The sequence below is a fragment of the Suricata suricatta genome, chromosome 13 (assembly GCF_006229205.1).
Source record: "Suricata suricatta isolate VVHF042 chromosome 13, meerkat_22Aug2017_6uvM2_HiC, whole genome shotgun sequence".
NCBI classification, from domain to species: domain Eukaryota; kingdom Metazoa; phylum Chordata; class Mammalia; order Carnivora; family Herpestidae; genus Suricata; species Suricata suricatta.
In genome coordinates this window covers 68,044,310-68,060,928 of record NC_043712.1, presented here as the reverse complement: position 1 = coordinate 68,060,928, position 16,619 = coordinate 68,044,310, and the positions used below count along the sequence as shown (strand labels likewise).

General features: G+C 38.9%; 1 long non-coding RNA gene across 2 annotated transcripts in view; it reads left to right on the top strand.

Annotated features, from left to right (window-relative positions):
• Nucleotides 1-10,097: 10,097 nt before the first annotated feature.
• LOC115276989 overlaps nucleotides 10,098-16,619 on the top strand; it is a 13,003-nt gene continuing 6,481 nt past the window's right edge. Inside the window, exons 1-2 of one of the 2 annotated variants that reach the window (XR_003902152.1) lie at nucleotides 10,098-10,162; nucleotides 15,397-15,555. This is a non-coding gene — a long non-coding RNA (uncharacterized LOC115276989). Of the gene's footprint in view, nucleotides 10,170-15,396; nucleotides 15,556-16,619 lie in introns of both variants that reach the window. The other variant, XR_003902153.1, reaches the window with a different exon arrangement.

Sequence of the window (16,619 nt, the reverse complement as noted above, 5' to 3'; positions counted from 1 at the left end):
TACCTTAGATGGGCATTCATTTCACCAATGAGATTCCATTTCTAATACCCAGTATGCTGATTAGAAGTTGCCAATTTCTCCAAAAAGCATTTATTTCTAATATTCATTATGCCAATTAACAAAACTACTGGTGTGGATAAGAGAGGATAAGAACAAGGTCTTCAAGAGTTACCTCTGAAATGTGCTTTTGTTATATAATGTTAGATGACTGTCCCCCCCCCCATCCCAGGTGTGGACTCCTAACAACTGACTGCACCTTGGTTAGTAAAACCAACACAGGTTGCCTTAAACTAGCTTTGTGTTGAGAATTTTAACATATATGACTAGCAACATAACATAAATGACAAGCTGTCCTTTTCGCTTAAAAAATAATTGGCAAGTAAAATGCATTCTAATATACACATTAAATATATTTAATATTATTTTTTTAATATTCATTTATTTTTGAGAGAGACAGAGACAGAGCATAAGAGGGGGAGGGGTAGAGAGAGAGGGAGACACAGAATCAGAAACAGGCTCAAGGGTCTGAGCTCTCAGCACAGAGCCTGATGCGGGGCTCGAACTCACAAACTGTAAGATCACGACCTGAGCTGAAGTACAACGCTCAACTGACTGAGCCACCCAGGCGCCCCTCTTCTTCTTGAATAGGGGAGAATACAAAAGATGTAATTGCCTATTATTTATGTAAACACAAGAAAACCCAGACACTCCAAGATAATTTCATACCCTGCGATACGACCTATATAATGTTTTGAGCAGCAACTTTCATGCTTGTCTTTTCAGTTGAGGGAAAACACATCAACAGGAGTTACTCTGCTTCCTAGTTTCTAGGTGTTTGGCTCAACTCCCAATTCCAAAAACCAAGGAAATTCTGCTGTCCCCCACAAGACTTCTGTAAACTCCCAGAGGGCCTGACAGTCTTATGTCCCCTTAGGCTCTGGCAGGTACTGGAAGTTGTATTCCTGGACCCACTATAATTCAGCTTATGAATCTTAACCTCCCATGTATCCCAAACTTTGTCTCATCATCTGACCCTAATATGGAAGTCAGCTCCTTTCGCTGATTTTCAGAATATGCCCACATGCATTTTTCATTCACTCACTCACTCAAAGTCTTTACTCTAGGTTTGGCAAAACTGAGGTTTATACTTCAAATACAAAAGTCTAAGATTTAAGAGAAAACTACTTATTTTGGCCATTCTGCCACACTGAACAGACTGAGGTCCCACATCTGGTTGCTTACTGGTCCTGTGCCACAGTGGACTTAACTGGTTTTATGACATGTTAGTTACATTCCTTTATAGAGCAGGGCTCATTACAGTCCTTCAAAGTCTCTCTTCTCTCACCCCTAGTGCTTTCACATTTTGCACCATTGAGTAATTTGATTTTTCTAGTAAGACTTTTCACCGTTGGGAGGAACAATAAATAACAAAGATGGTCAACAAATGGCCATTTTAAAGCTATATTATGTGTGAGAAAGAAATACCAGGAGCACTCAGTTCACAGGACAATTATATAGAAATCTCTAATACCCATTTTCTAACTTTATTTAAATAAACATGTTTGTTCATCTTTGAGAAAGAGCATGATCAGGGGCAGAGAGAGAAGAAGAGAGAGGATCCAAAGTGGGCTCTGTGCTGACAGCAGGCGGCCAAAGTGGGGCTCAAACTCACAAACTGAAATCATGACCTGAGCTGAAACCAAGAGTCAGATGCCTAACCAACTGAGCCCCCAGGAACTCCTATGCCTTTCTACCTCTGAGTCATTTACATAAGAACTATTGTCCAGGAAGGGTCATTTCTCCATTCTTCTCTCCTAATATTAGAACAGTACATTATTATTTTTTCCACATCTAACTTTGTGATACATGACCTTTCTTCTGTTTTCTAGAGAATAAAGGATTATTTTATTTCCTACATGATGGAGATCTCATGCTCCCACAGACAACTTTCTCATTCTACTCAATTCTCTGAAGATGAAAAACTAACCCTTAGAGATTATAAACATACTCCATGGGTATGTTTATATTCCCCCTGGAGTCTGGATTGTAAGGTGACAGAGGAGGAGGCTGGCATATTTATTATCAATACACTTCTCATGTTTTTTCCCCTTATTATTATAAAAAAGATAAATCTGAGGTCCATTTGCCTATCCAAATGCAAATGAGGGAAATGTGGGTTGCAGTGTCTTCGGATACTGGAATACTGCAGAAACCAGAGAGCTTTACCTGAGAAGCATGGGCAAGTATGTTTGCTTTCAGAACAGTCCTGCCCAGGTGCATGTGAGAAGTTTGGGGAGTGTGAGTTGCCAAGAACCGCAGTTTTGACCATGTAAGAATATGTTTTGTGAAACATAAGCAGCGGTGAAATAGCAAATCATAGCAGCAGTACTTCTCAAACTTTAATGTATAAAGGAATTAGCTGGGATCTTATGAAAAGATAGTTTCTGATTCATCAGGTCTAGGACAAGACTGAGAACACGCATTTCTAATGAGCTCCCACATGATGTTGATGCTGCTGGTCCAAGACATTAGAAACAAGTAGACATCCTCCGATGGACTCCAGAGGACATCCTAAATACAAAATATTTTGAGTTTGGGTTCAATGTTGCTAAGTCCTTCAAAAATATATACATTTTTTGAATGTCTGGGTAAAGTCATACTGGTTTAATTATTTTGTATGTGGGAGTAAATAGCATACATAAAAAGTGAGGAAATCATGCTTCATGGGTTTTTCGCAAAGCCATTTAACCACCACCATCCAGACCAGAAAAGAGCAGCTTACCAGCATCCCTGACGCCTCCTCACACCCACACCTAAGTCACTTTTCTTCCCCCACCCCCTTCTTTAAGGCGACCGCCCTCCTGACTCCGGTAAGCAAGACTGGTTTTGCCGCTTACAAACTTTAGAAAAGAAAATCGTGAGGTAAGCACTCTTTGGTTCCTGGATTCATTCACCATTAGGTTTGTGATATTCATCCACATTACTGTATGTAGTTTGTTATATTTCATTCCTCTGTCCCAGAGTTTGGCAAACTTTTTCTTTAAAGAGCCAGATAGTAAATATTTTTAGTTTTGACTGCCATTAAGACTGTTGAAACTACCCAACACAGCTGCTGGAGTATAATAGCAGCCCTAGACAACCCGTAACAAATCTGGCTCTGTTCCAGTTAAACTTTATTTACAGAAGTAACATCAAATTTGACCTGAGGGTTATAGTTTACTGACCCCTGCTCTATTGCAGTCCATTATTTATCACAATTTATTTCTCCATTTCCTTCTTAATGAGTATATTAGCTTTCTGTTGCTGCTGTAGTGAATTACCACAAATTAAGCAGAGTGAAACAACACAAATTTACTATCCCCCTCTTCTATAGGTCAGAATCTGGATGGGCTCAACTAGTTCCTCTCCTCCAGGTCTCACAAGGCTAAAATAAAATTATCAGTGGACCTTGGATCTTATCCAAAAACTCTGAGAAAGAAATTGCTTCCTGGCTCATTCTGGTAGTTAGGAGAAGTTGATCCACTGTCTTTGTGGACTGAAATCCCTGTTTCTTTTTTGGCTGTCAACTGTGCCTTTAGCCCCTGAAGGTCTCTGTGTAGTCCTTATACAAGGCCCCCTCCATTTCAGAATCAGCAACAACACAGCACATCCTTCTCACACTTGGAATCTCTCTTTCAGAGGCTTCATTTATATATGTTTCACATTTAAATATATAATCTTCCTTACCTGGTTCAGAGTATAGTATGAAGAAGTGATGAAGAATCACTCTTTCCTATGTGTGTAGATATCCAACTGACCCAGCACTGTTTATTGATGATTATCCTTCCTCCACGGCTCTGCAGTGTCAAACTGTAATCAGTCAATGGCCATGTATATGGGAGTTTATGTCTGGACTATCTGCTCCATTGTCTAGTTCTCGATCCTTACACTACTAATGACTATAGTTTTATTATAAGCTATCTGAAAGTGTAAGTCTTTTAATTCTGTACTGTATGATTGCGAGTCTGGCAGAGTTTGACCTGAGATTGATTTTGATTGGCATGTGACACATGGTAGGGAGGTTGTACGGGTGGTTTCTGTCTACCTCTAACCACTGAAACTGCCAAATGCTTACTGTAAAGAACCTAGGATTCACCGTACAAATTAATTGGCTACAGTTTGCTATGCATTGCTAGGTAATTTTGAACTTTATCCTGAAGGCAAACAGGAATCAGTAAAACAATTTAGACAAGCAATTAGGTTTTTTAATTGCTTTTTAATAAAAAAGTTAGGTGAGAACAACATGGTTAAGCCTTCTTTCAAACAAATACACTAATAACCATAAGGAAGATGGGTGGTAATTTGGGAGATCATTCAAGTGGTTAGGTCTAGAGATGACAGGACCTGAAGTGGGCCTGTGACAATGGCGATAATAGTTAAGGTGGTAGACATTAAAAAAAAAAAAGATTTAATGGGTGCTACTTGGAGATTAATTACACCTGGAGTATTGACTCTAATGATGAGGGACATGGTACTTAGCCAGTGCTACTGACAATGAACTCAGGAAAAGTTATATATAAAGATAATGGGTTGAGAATTGAGTATGTTGAGATTAAGTTGCCTGCAACCTATCTAAATGGGGACATTTATTAGAGAGAAATAGGGGCTGGTGCTCAGCAGAGAAAGCAAAGCTGGAAATAGGTTTGGGGAAGTTTTCTGCATTTAGATGATAATTGGAGCCATGACTAAATCAGATCATCCAGCAAATATGTACAAAGTAAGAAGAAAAGAGTACTGTGGATAGAATCTTGGTGACTTTCAATGTCTATAAGATATACTAAGAGAAAGAGAAGGAGTTATTTTTCTAAAATGTTTATTAATTTTTGAGAGAGAGAAAAAGAGCACAAGCAGAAGAGGAGCAATAATAGAGTGAGACACAGAATCTGAAGCAGGCTCCAGGCTCTGAGCTGTCACCAAAGAGCCCAATGCAGGACTCAAATTCATGAACTGTGAACCAAAGTCAGATGCTCAAATGACTGAGCCACCCAGAGGCCCCATGAATGACTTATTTTAGAAGTGGGGAGGGAATCGGGAACAAACCATACTTTTCCTATTTTTTTATGTCTTTATTATTTTATTTTGAGAGACAGAGAGAGAGAGCAAATGGGGGAGGGGCAGCGAGATAGGGAGACACAGAATCTGAAACAGGCTCCAGGCACTGAGCTGTCAGCACAGAGCCCGATGTAGGGCTCAAACCCACGAACTATGAGATCATGACCTGAGCCAAAGTCAGATGCTTAACTGACTGAGTCACCCAGGTGCCCCACAAACCATAATTTTAGATTCACCTCATATTACAACTTCTTCTATAATAATAGAATTATTGCCTTCTCCATATAGCTACTGCTCTATTTAAAATAATGTTGCATAGAAAAAAAATATTGACTTTATCTTTGTCCTTTTCTAAAAGAATTCATCAAAATAGTGTTGTCAATAGTTGAAGCATTACCTATGATGTTAACCAAATTATACGACCACATCAGAGATTAAACTGATGAGGAATGGGGCACCTGGGTGGCTCAGTTGGATAAGCCTCCAACTTCAGCTCAGGTCATGATCTCACATTCGTGGGTTCAAACCCCATATCGGGCTCTGTGCTGACAGCTCAGAGCCTAAAGCCTGCTTCTGATTCTGTCTCTCTCTCTGCCCCTCCCATCTCATGCTCTGTCTGTCTCAGAAGTAAATAAAACATTAAAAAAAAAATTTAAACTGATGAGGAAGGCATTCCTAAATGATAATAATTTTCATGAGGCGGTGAAGTAGCCTCATTTTAATTAAAAACCAGTAATAACAGAGAAGTAGAGAAGAACAATTTTAGCTGGAATCATGTGCTCAGGACTATAAAGAAACCAGTTGCTCAGACTGAGAGGGAGTTAGTGTATTCCTATCTTCAATTCTGGATTCTGTTTGCATGCATTCATAGATAATGAATATTTCCAGCTTCTGATGATGATGTTGGGAGTTCCTAGTGATCTCCCTGTAGTCTCCTAGCAGGGTCCCTACAATGAAATGCCTGCAATGTAGATAAAAATGAAAGGCAAGGCATGCTGGGACAGGAAAGCCACTCTGCCAGCCAAGCTGTCCTCAACCTGTGAAGAGTCTGTTGCCCTCTGGGCTCTTGAACACAACAACTAAAGGCCATCAGTTCATGGGTTCCATGTTCATTTCATCCAGTAAAGGAGTTGCTTCATCCACAGGGCAGCAAAACAATATAAAATTAGAGGAGGGAATCAAATCAATAGTCAGTCCAGCAAGAGACAGTGAGTGTTCTCCTTTGAGCTGTTAGCAGGTGCACTGGGTGAATACAGATAAGTTGATAAATGGCTGATTCGATAGACTGGTAGCAAACACATGCTTTGCCAGAGATGACTTTTTAAGTCACCATACATCAAACAGACAGTGTCAGCCTTTGAGGATAAACCTGTGAAGCCTTGTTGTGCTCTTTGAACTACCTCTGAGACCCAGAGACTGAAAGGGGGCCTGAGTGTTCCTCTGAATCCATTGGGAGGACTGAAAGCTTCAAAGAGGAGTGCCATCATATCCAAGGGGAAATACATTGATTGAAGGAACCAGTGTGAAATAGTCTTTAATAATTACCAGAAAGCTGGAATCGACTGGTGTTTTGCTGAGCTATATTTTATCTTTATTGGATTAACTGTGACACAGTAGGTTATGTCAAAGGGAATCTGCATGAATATTAAAAGTAAATGTGGTGTGAATAATAGATAACTTACATTAGATGCACCAGCATGCAGTAATTTTTATTCACCTACATAATTAGATTAAAACAAATCTGCTGAATAAAATACATTGTCTTACTATAATCTGGTTCGAAAATACCCAAAAGTTATGGCCATAAGGATGTTTGCTGGTATTTTACATTTAAATACATAATTCACCCTAAGAAATGTGTTGCAAAAGGTTCCTGGTAGTTACAAGAGTGGGTAAGAGTGAATATTAACAGTCCGAAGCCTGTAAGAAATCCCCTTAAGGTCAAATAAGACTTCTACAATGTTGATACCAGCGTAAAACCCCCAACATGTAACTTTTATGTTGATCTCAGGGAAATTACGATGGATAGTAAATTATCTAGAAAAATTAACCTCCGAAAAGCCCTTATCAGTAACCTAAAAGCCCACCATGATTATTTTCATATGTCCACTTTCTTTTATCCACTTTAGTTCTACAAGATAAACTTGTTTTTAAGTCAACTACATTCCTCTTTTGGGCTGAGGAAAGCTGGTATCAAGGTTTCTCAAAACCTCCTGGTCTGTAAGCTGGTATCTTCCCATCCTCCACCACCATCTCCCCAGAGGTTGTTTTCCATCGTCTTCTTCTGGAGAAGTTCAGCTAGAATTTGTTGTTAACAAGAGGGGGGTTCCAACATGAATTCCACCTAACTGTGGATGCCGGTGACTCCCTCATCCATCTCTTTCTCTGCTCCTAGGGACTTCTGAATAGTCTGTGCCATTACAAGAGCGTCCATGTAGGGAAGTTTAACTGTGGCTCAGCAAAGTACATGGGGGGAATGGACGTCACTTCAGCTGGTTATGTTGGCAGATATAGGTGGGAGGCTTCTCCCCAGAGAGCTGCATGGCTTATCATTCCAGAGATGAGTGGGTTTACTCGCATGCTGCCACAGCTCTCCACTGCAGCAAGAGATGGTGTTGTGTTGAGCTCTTCCTGCTGATCTTGCTTTCCTCCATGTCGTGCCCCAGGTTCAGTTCCCTCCCTCATCCAGCTCCCCTTTCCCCTTCCCAGCCCAATGCACCTTGGCTAAGCGGCCACATCCCCTGATTTGTTTAGGCAAGATAAGCTTATTTTGGAAACCCAAGATAGAACATTAACTGCTTTGCTCTCTCTTTATAGCCCTACTACTCTAATTCACCTTGAGGAAATGTAGATGGCGGGTGGTAGAAAATATCACATATAAAAAAGAAACCCCAAGGGTCATATTAGAAGCCATTTCCTCACTATTCTCCCACATCCAAGCCCCCATCTTTAATTTGCAATCTCAAGACATTCTTGTCATACTTTCTGTGCCTGGTGTAAGTTTTGTGGAAAAAGTAATAATCGCTATTAATTCTTGAGTATTGACTAGCTCCGAGGTTTCCTCATGTAGGGTGCATATTATTATCATTAGCCCCATTTCACAGATGTGGCAGCTGGTGCACAGAGAACTCAGCTCGGCTGTAATATGTTATGCAGCTCATGAGTGGTTGGGCCAGCAGCTAAGCCTGGGCAGCTTAACTCCAGAGCTCATGCTCTTAAAATAGAAGGCATTCCTGAAGACACAAAGCTTGCAGATCTATAACTTGGCAGATTAATCAAAATACAGTATAAACTTCCATTCCTGAGAGAGAAGAGGGTATGGTAAGTGCTGTCAGAAACCCGTTTTCACTTGTGTAGTTTCCCCCAAATGACCCTAAAATCCTCCCAAGAGCAGCTTCCAAAGAAGCCCTTGCCTATCTTCTTCTGACAGGATGGGCCAAAAGTCTTCCCCCAAGAATTGCTCTCTCCTCATAATTATTCACATCTGTGTGCATTTCAGCTCAGAAACAAGCTTTCTGCAAGGAAAGGGTCAATGGAGGAGACCGGTTCAAAGTAGCAGCAAATCTCTCCAAAGGCAGGAAGCAATGTGGCACCTGAGCTCCACCTACTGTGCTTCTTGAGGTTGTCTGAACCCCAGAGCCCAGGCGGCCCAGAGCCCAGGTACCACTCTGCTCCCCAGATGCTCATGGGCTGTGAGGACCCCACTAATGAAAGAGCCATCAGAGAAGCTGCCAAGATCAGAAATTCAGGGCTGCATTTTCTCACAGCTTCTCACAGGAAGTAAGAGTTGAAGGGAATGGACAGAGGTAAAATTTGCAAATGTAACTAGAGGCATGTATTTAAAAGATGAATAAGAACAAATGAATATGTTCTGGAAATCTAATTCAACATGTATATGCATCAGAGCAGAAATCATTTCAGCCAGTCTCTCATGAGAGTGGATTACAGTATGTAAACAGAATAACTAGCCATTATAAATGTAGAGTGCTTTAGGATTGTCCAAGCAATCACACCAAAATCACCCCAGCGATACCCAGTCTCCATCATACATTCAATACATTATATTGGTAAAGTGGGATTCATATCTCAAAGTCAGGGCTGTTTTTTCCCTGATTGAGTTAGGCATTTTCCAGTGATGGATGAGGTCAAATCATGACCAGCAGAACTTGTCAGAATTAACACAGATGTTCCTACATGTGGTGTTTGGGTTGCGATTTTCATTTGTGGCTTCTATTGTTCCTCCTCAACGTTTCACGGCAGTGGCAGATGTTTCCTAAGTGTGCACGCCTTCTATTACTTTACATCCCTTTGCAGAATGATTTTAGGCCAGGACCTCCCAGGAGATTACAGCTAGTGAATCTTGTATAAAATTTTTTCCTTGATCAATGTAATGTATGCATGTAGTCGAAAATCAAATAGAATAGACTGGCTTATAAAATCCAGTGAGTGTCTGTCAACTCACAACTCCCCACTCCACTCTCCAAGGGCAATCATGTTTATTTCTGCTTCCCCTTCTATTGAGAGTTAGGCATCATTCTTAATAACTTGTTTTGGGGACTAATTCTTGATGCACAAACTTTATATATTTTCAGTCAACCTTCCTGCTATTATTGAAAAAGATACTCTTTAATATCACCTCCCACACCCTCTTCCCCTTTTCTCAATTCTTAACATCACTATTTTTAATGCTCCCAAAAGTTACCTTTGAATCTAGAAATGAAATATATAGCCCCTGATTTCACGTTCCATACTTTTTTGAAAATACGGAATGGGTCTCAAATCCATAAAATCAGAATTTTAAGGGTGTCTCTCCTTCCCTCTCTTTCCCACCCGATCCTTGCACCTCCCAATCTATTTTAAACATTTAATTGTAGCTCTTGTTTTGACTACAAGTTGGTTACCACTAAATACCTTAGCATGACTGTAATGATATAAATATAGCTCATTGTGAAGTCAGAGCATGCTAGAGCTAAACGTCATTGTCTGCAGTTCCTGTGACATCACCCGTCTCTCCATCTTTTAATCCCTGATGCTCCTACAAACAAAGTCACTGGCTGTCATCAATATCAAGGTCACTGGTAAAATTTCTCTTTTCCTTCCCTCTACCAATAAATCAAAACTATGCCACATTTTGGGTTTGGTTTTGTTTGTTTGTTTGTTTTTTGTTTGTTTTTTGTATTTGGGCCATGAGTTGTGTATTTTTCTGGGCATTTCTGAGTGCCTTTCTTTTCTATAGTTGAAAGAATTCTATCCCTTTGTCGTGTGTCAAATGTTTTGCAGGCTCTCATTCTCTTTTACTCAATATATCTCCCATGCTCGCTTTGGCAGCACATATACTTAATACACATCCCAATCTCTTGAAGAGGTTTTACTTGGATCCCACTAACCCATGCTTTAATTTGGACTTCTGTAAGCCTACGACTCAATATTTTATTTTAATGGATTTGTAATCTCAACAAGGCCCCCCCTTTGGGTGCTGGAGTATATCCTCAAGTAATTTCCTCAGGGTGAATAAGTAGGAACTTCTTGGAGCACCTGGTTGTCCCAGACAGTTAAGCATCTGACTCTTGATTTCAGCTCAGGTCATGATCTCATGGTCAGTCACGAGAGAGAGCCTTGCATCAGGCTCTGTGCTGGGCATGGAGCCTGCTTAAGATTCTCTCTCTCCTTCTCCCCCCTGCCCCTTTCCCACATCCCCCACCCCATTCTCTCTCTCTAGGAAAGAAGGAAAGAAGGGAGGAGAGAGAGAGAGAGAGAGAGAGGTAGGGAGGGAGGGAAAGAAAGGGAGGGAGAAAGAAGTAACCTTCTTGAGTTCTTACATATTGCAAGATACAACCAAAGATTGCAAAATCATCTTGGAATGATTTTATTTTGCTCAGAATGTGGCAACATCAGTTGGGGATTTTGTTGGTTGGATTTTGATTTTTGTGTTTTGGTGGGTTTTTTTTTTTTTAATTTATCCTGCTTATTGGTTACTGGTCTCTTTTATTGCAAAAGATTCCTTGTTCTCCATAGCTTTGGAGTGTTTGTTTTTTTGCTCTTTTATTTCTTTACTACTTTCTTCTTCCACATTCTCTCTGACTTTCCTCTCTGGATATCCTATTAGATATTTCAACTTCTAGACTAATCTATTCACCTAATATTTCTTTCCTTGTCTTTTTGCTCTATATTCTGAAATCTTCCAAATTTTCTATTAAACTTGTTTTTGTGGCAATCATGTTTTCAACTTCTAAAAGGATTGTGCCTTCTCTGATCATTTCTTTGACCCTGTTCTTGTTTTATAGGGGACATCCATTTTGACTCTGAGAAGCCCAATCACACTTTTTTCAAAAGATTTTTTGCTAATTGAAACGTTTATTGAGATCTTTTGTATGCACATGCAATTGTAAGAGATAATATACAGAGATCCCAAGTATACTTTACTCAGCTTCCCCTAAAAACATTTATGAAACCAGAGTATAATATCACAACCAGGATAATGACAATCCACTGATCTTATTCAGATTTCCCCAGTTTTACTTAGACTCGTGTGTGTGTATTTAGCTCTATACAATTCCATCACATGTATAGGTTTGTGCATCTGTTACCATAGTCAAGATATTGACTAGCTCTGTTACCACAAGGATCTCTCATGTTTTCTTTTGAGCCTCCACTTCCTTTCCTACCCCCATCATCTACTTCACCACTGCTAATTTGTACTTGCATTTAAACAATTTTGTCATTTTAAAATGCTATGTAGATTAAATCATGTATTGTGTAACTTTTCACTTTTTTTACATGAATTACCTATAAATTCATCCAAGTGTTATTTTTATTGATCTTTTGTTTCTTTTTATTTTTAAGTAGTATACTATGATATGTATGTAACATAGTTTAACCATTCACCAGCTGGAGGACAACTAGGCTGTTTCCAGTTTGAGGCTATTACGCAAAAAGCTGCTATGGATATTCATGTATAAGTTTTGTGTGAACATACTAGTTTATTTCTCTGGTATCAATACCCAAGGGTACACTGCTGGGTCCGATGGTAGTTGCATATTTAGTTTCATGAAAAACTGCTGAACTCTTTTGCAAACTGTCTGTGCCACTGATATTACCCACCAGTAATGTATGAGTGACCTGGTTTCTCCATATCTTCAGCAGCATGCTGTGTTCTTAGTTTTTTCTTATTTTAGCCACTTTGATAGTTGTATAGTCATATCTCATTATGCTTATAATTTGCATTTCCTTCATGCAAATATCTTCAGTGAAATGTCATTACATATCTTTTGCCTATTTTCTAAGTGGATTCTTTGGTTTTTTTTCCTGCTGAGTATGAAGAGCATTTTATATATTGTAAACATCTGTTCTTTATTGGATATGTGGTTTGTGCCAGTTTTCTCTCTGCCTATAGCTTGCGTTGTTGGCATCTCTATATGGGTGTTTCCAGTAAAAAGTTTTAAATTTTGATGAGGTTCAAATTATCAACTTTTCCTTTTCTCTCTCATTTTTTTTCATGCTTTTCGTGTCATGAAATGTCTGACTATCCCTAGTTCCCAAAGACAGTTTTCCTATGATTTAGCTTTCTAAAATTAAAAAAAAAATCTTTTACTTAGTTATTTGTTTAAGTTTCTTTAATTTTGAGAGAAGGAGAGAGCAAGCACATGAACATGAGCTGGGGAGGGACAGAGAGAGAGAGAGAGAGAGAGAGAGAGAGAGAGAGAGAGAGAGAGAGAGGGAGAGAGAAGAGAGAATCCTGAGCAGGCTCCATGCTGTCGGCCCAGAGCCCAATGTGGAGCTCAGTCCCATGACCTGTGAGATCATGACCTGAGCTGAAATCAAGAGTCCAACACTTAACAGACTAAGCCACCCAGGTGCCCTGTTTTCTAAAATCTGTATCAATTTACTCTTTACATTTAAATCTATGATCCATTTTGAGTTAATTTCTGTACAAGGTGTAAGGTTTCAGTCAAGGTTCTTTATTTTCTTTTTTTGTCCCCCATGGATGTCCAATTGCTCCAGCACCATTTGTTGAAAAGACTGTCCTTCCTTTAGTGAATTACTTTTGAATCTTTGCCAAAATCATTTGAACAGATCTGTGTGGATCTATTTCTGGGTGCTCTTTTCTGTTCCACTGATCTATGTGTCTATTCCTCTGTCAATACCTGCTGTCTTGATTACAATGGCTGTATATTAAACATTAATACGTGATAGAGTGACTCCTCCCACTTTATCCTTCTTTGTCAAGGTTGTTAGCTATTCTAGAGCTTTTGCTTTCCATAAAAGTTTTAGAACAAGCTTGTCTGTGTGTATGGAAACACTTGCTGAGATTTTGATAGAAATTGCATTAAGCTGACAGATCAATTCAGGGAGAATTGACATCTTTACCATGTTGAGTTTTCCAATTCATGAACACTACAGGTCCCTACATTTATTTAGGTCTTTCTTCAGCATTTTGTAATCTCCAGCAGACAGATCCTATATACATTTTGTTAACTGTATACCTAAGTACTTCCATTTTTTTGGACTGATTTTAAAATGGTGTTGTGCTTTTCATTTTGGTTTCCACATGCTCATTGTAGTATACAGAAATGGGATTTATTTTTTTGCTTGTTGATCTTGTAAACTGTGACCTTGCTGAACTTATTAGTTCTAGATGTTCTAGATTCTTTGGAATTTTATACATAGAAGACAATATCATCTGCAAAACAGACAATTTTATCTCTTCCCTCCCAATCTACATGACTTTTACTTTATTTTCATCATTTCAATAGCTAGAATTTTCAGTACTGTCGAATAAGAGTGATGAGAAAGGACACCCTTGCCTTGTTCTTGATCTTGGAAGGAAGGCATTCCATCCCTTACCATGATATTATCAAGTTGAGGTAATTCCCCTAAATTCCTAACTTTCTGAAATTTTTATATCATCAATGGATGTTGAATTTTGTCATAAAATTTTTCTGCCACAATTAAGATGATCATATGCTTTTTTCTTGTTTATCTTGTGGATATGGTAGATTACGTTGAATTTTATTATTTTTTTTTTTTTGAGAAAGAGATAGGGTGAGCGAGTGAGAACAAGGGAGGGACAAAGGGAGAGAATCCCAAGCAGACTCAGTGTTCAGCATGGAGCCCAATTGCAAAGCTCAATCCCACAACCCTGAGATCATGGCCTGAGCTGAAATTAAGAGTCAGACACTTAACCAACTGAGCCACCCAGGTGCTCTACATTGATAATTTTTTAATGTTGAACCAGTCTTCATGCCTGGAATATATCAATTTGCTAATAATTTGCTAAAGATTTTTTGCATTTAAGTTCAAAAGAGGTATCAGTCTTTAGTTTTCTATTTTTTGTAGTGTCATTGTCCACTGCCGGTATCAGGGTAAGGGAGTCTATGCCATCTTGCCCAGCCAGGAAATCTTCAATCACATTTTTTAAAGTTCTATTATGTTACTTATAATTTTCATAACTATTTGTTTATTTTTGTCTTTCTTATTCTGTACATCAGGATTTCTTCAATGTGTAGTGATTCTTACTTTTCTATTCATATAAGTAAGAGTAAGAGCTCCATGCAAGTAGATGGGGCTTGTCTACCTTCACTTTACAATGTGTAAAGGCAGAGAGCAAGCCATCGGTACATGAAATACTATTAACAACTTTCTGAAGAACAGAAGGCTATTTTAAAATTCAGAGAGAAAGAACAGAGCAGAGATGCTGCCCCCAGAGCATACACAAGGAAATCTGCTGATTAGAAGGAAAATGATATCAGCAGCAAAAACCCTGAGAGGTGCGAGCCACAGAAAACAGGATGGAAAGGAGAAGTGAAAAGTAGCAATGAAAGCACAGGATTATTTCTGAGCTCTACAGTTGGAATTGTCCACTTTTTCCACCTCTTCCCTTACTGTCTTCTGGTTTCTGTTTTGTTTTGTTTTATCTGCAGGTAAGATCTTCTCAAAGTAAGGTAAAAGTATGACTGACAGAAGTTAGGGCAGCTACTTTAGTGGCTGGGCTCAAGAAAAAATTCCACTTCATTAGAGCTTTATAGATATCCAGATATTAAATGGCTGTCTCCTACCTTATACACTCATGTTTTCAGGTTACTATTTTGAATCAAAGTCTAGTACAATATGTTATTAAATTTCTCTTAGGAAATATTGATCTATGCCTAAGAGAATGATAGAGTTTTCATCCAGTTTTTCTCTTTATAGCAAGAGTAGGAAACATCCCCCTGATTTTAAAGCTCTAACCAATTGGCAAACTCTCCAACTTTCTCATTTATATATAACATGTTACTTAAAACTTTATCTTCAATCTCTGGTCTTAAGGTCCCCCTTCCACCCTCTCCTTTGTGATCCTAGTTCCATAAGGCTGGGAAGTACCTAGGATGGATAGCAGATGCTAAGACTCGACCAAAGGCAGAATGGGACTTCAAGTAAGGAGTGTGATGAGAAAGGCCATCAGCCACCAAAACCCGTATCCATCAGGTAGGTTTACAGGGAAGGCAGAGCACAAAAATGTAATATCTTTTGTAGTTTTAATGAAAAGGCTTGTTACAGCCAAGCAAGACCCTGGAATGCTGTAGCAGCTTTAGGTGTATATCAAAGAGCAATGTCCTTAGAGATTGGAAAGGGCTCAGATGTCATCAATATCATTGCTGACAAATAGTATTATTGAACACTTCCAATGGCAGGGAAGTCACTATCATAGGAGATTGCTCATACCATCAGAAAATATTTCTTCCATGAATAGCTCAACACATATAATTCCCTAAAGCAAGGTGACTATGTATTTTGGTTTCCCCACAGCAGTACTAGCTTATGCCTATCTATCATCCTGATACGACTAGTAAGTGTGCTCCCTTTCATCCCTACTAATCTCCTGGTGATCTGCATACAATTGCCATACTTAGGTTCTAGTTTTATCCCTGAAATTACAAAAATGTCTCAATATATGAAGATAATCAATACCCAAAAAAGACCATCTAAAGTTAATCCACTTTAAATGGGAATCAAAATCTCAAGGGAAAAGTGAAAAAAAATGTTTGAATGGGTCATTGCTTTGAAAATGAGACTTAACAGTATAGAAAAGAAGCATGTTGAGGATTATATTAGCTGTGGGTTTTTCATAGACTGTTCTTATAATGTTTAGGTAAGTTCCTTCTATTCCGACTTTCTCAAGGGTTTTTATTAGGAAAGGGTGCTGTATTTTGTCAAATGCTTTGTCTGCGTCTATCGACAGGATCATATGGTTTTTATCCTTTCTTTTGTTAATGTGATGAATCACATTGATGGATTTGCGGATATTGAACCATCCCTGTAACCCAGGAATGAATCCCACTTGATCATGATGGATAATTCTTTTTATATGCTGTTGAATTCGATTTCCTAGTATCTTGTTGAGTATTTTTGCATCTGTATTCATTAAGGATATTGGTCTGTAGTTCTCTTTTTTGGCTGGGTCTCTGTCTGGTTTGGGTATCAAGGTGATGCTGGCTTCGTAGAATGAGTTTGGAAGCTTTCATTCTATTTCTATTTTTTGGAATAGTTTG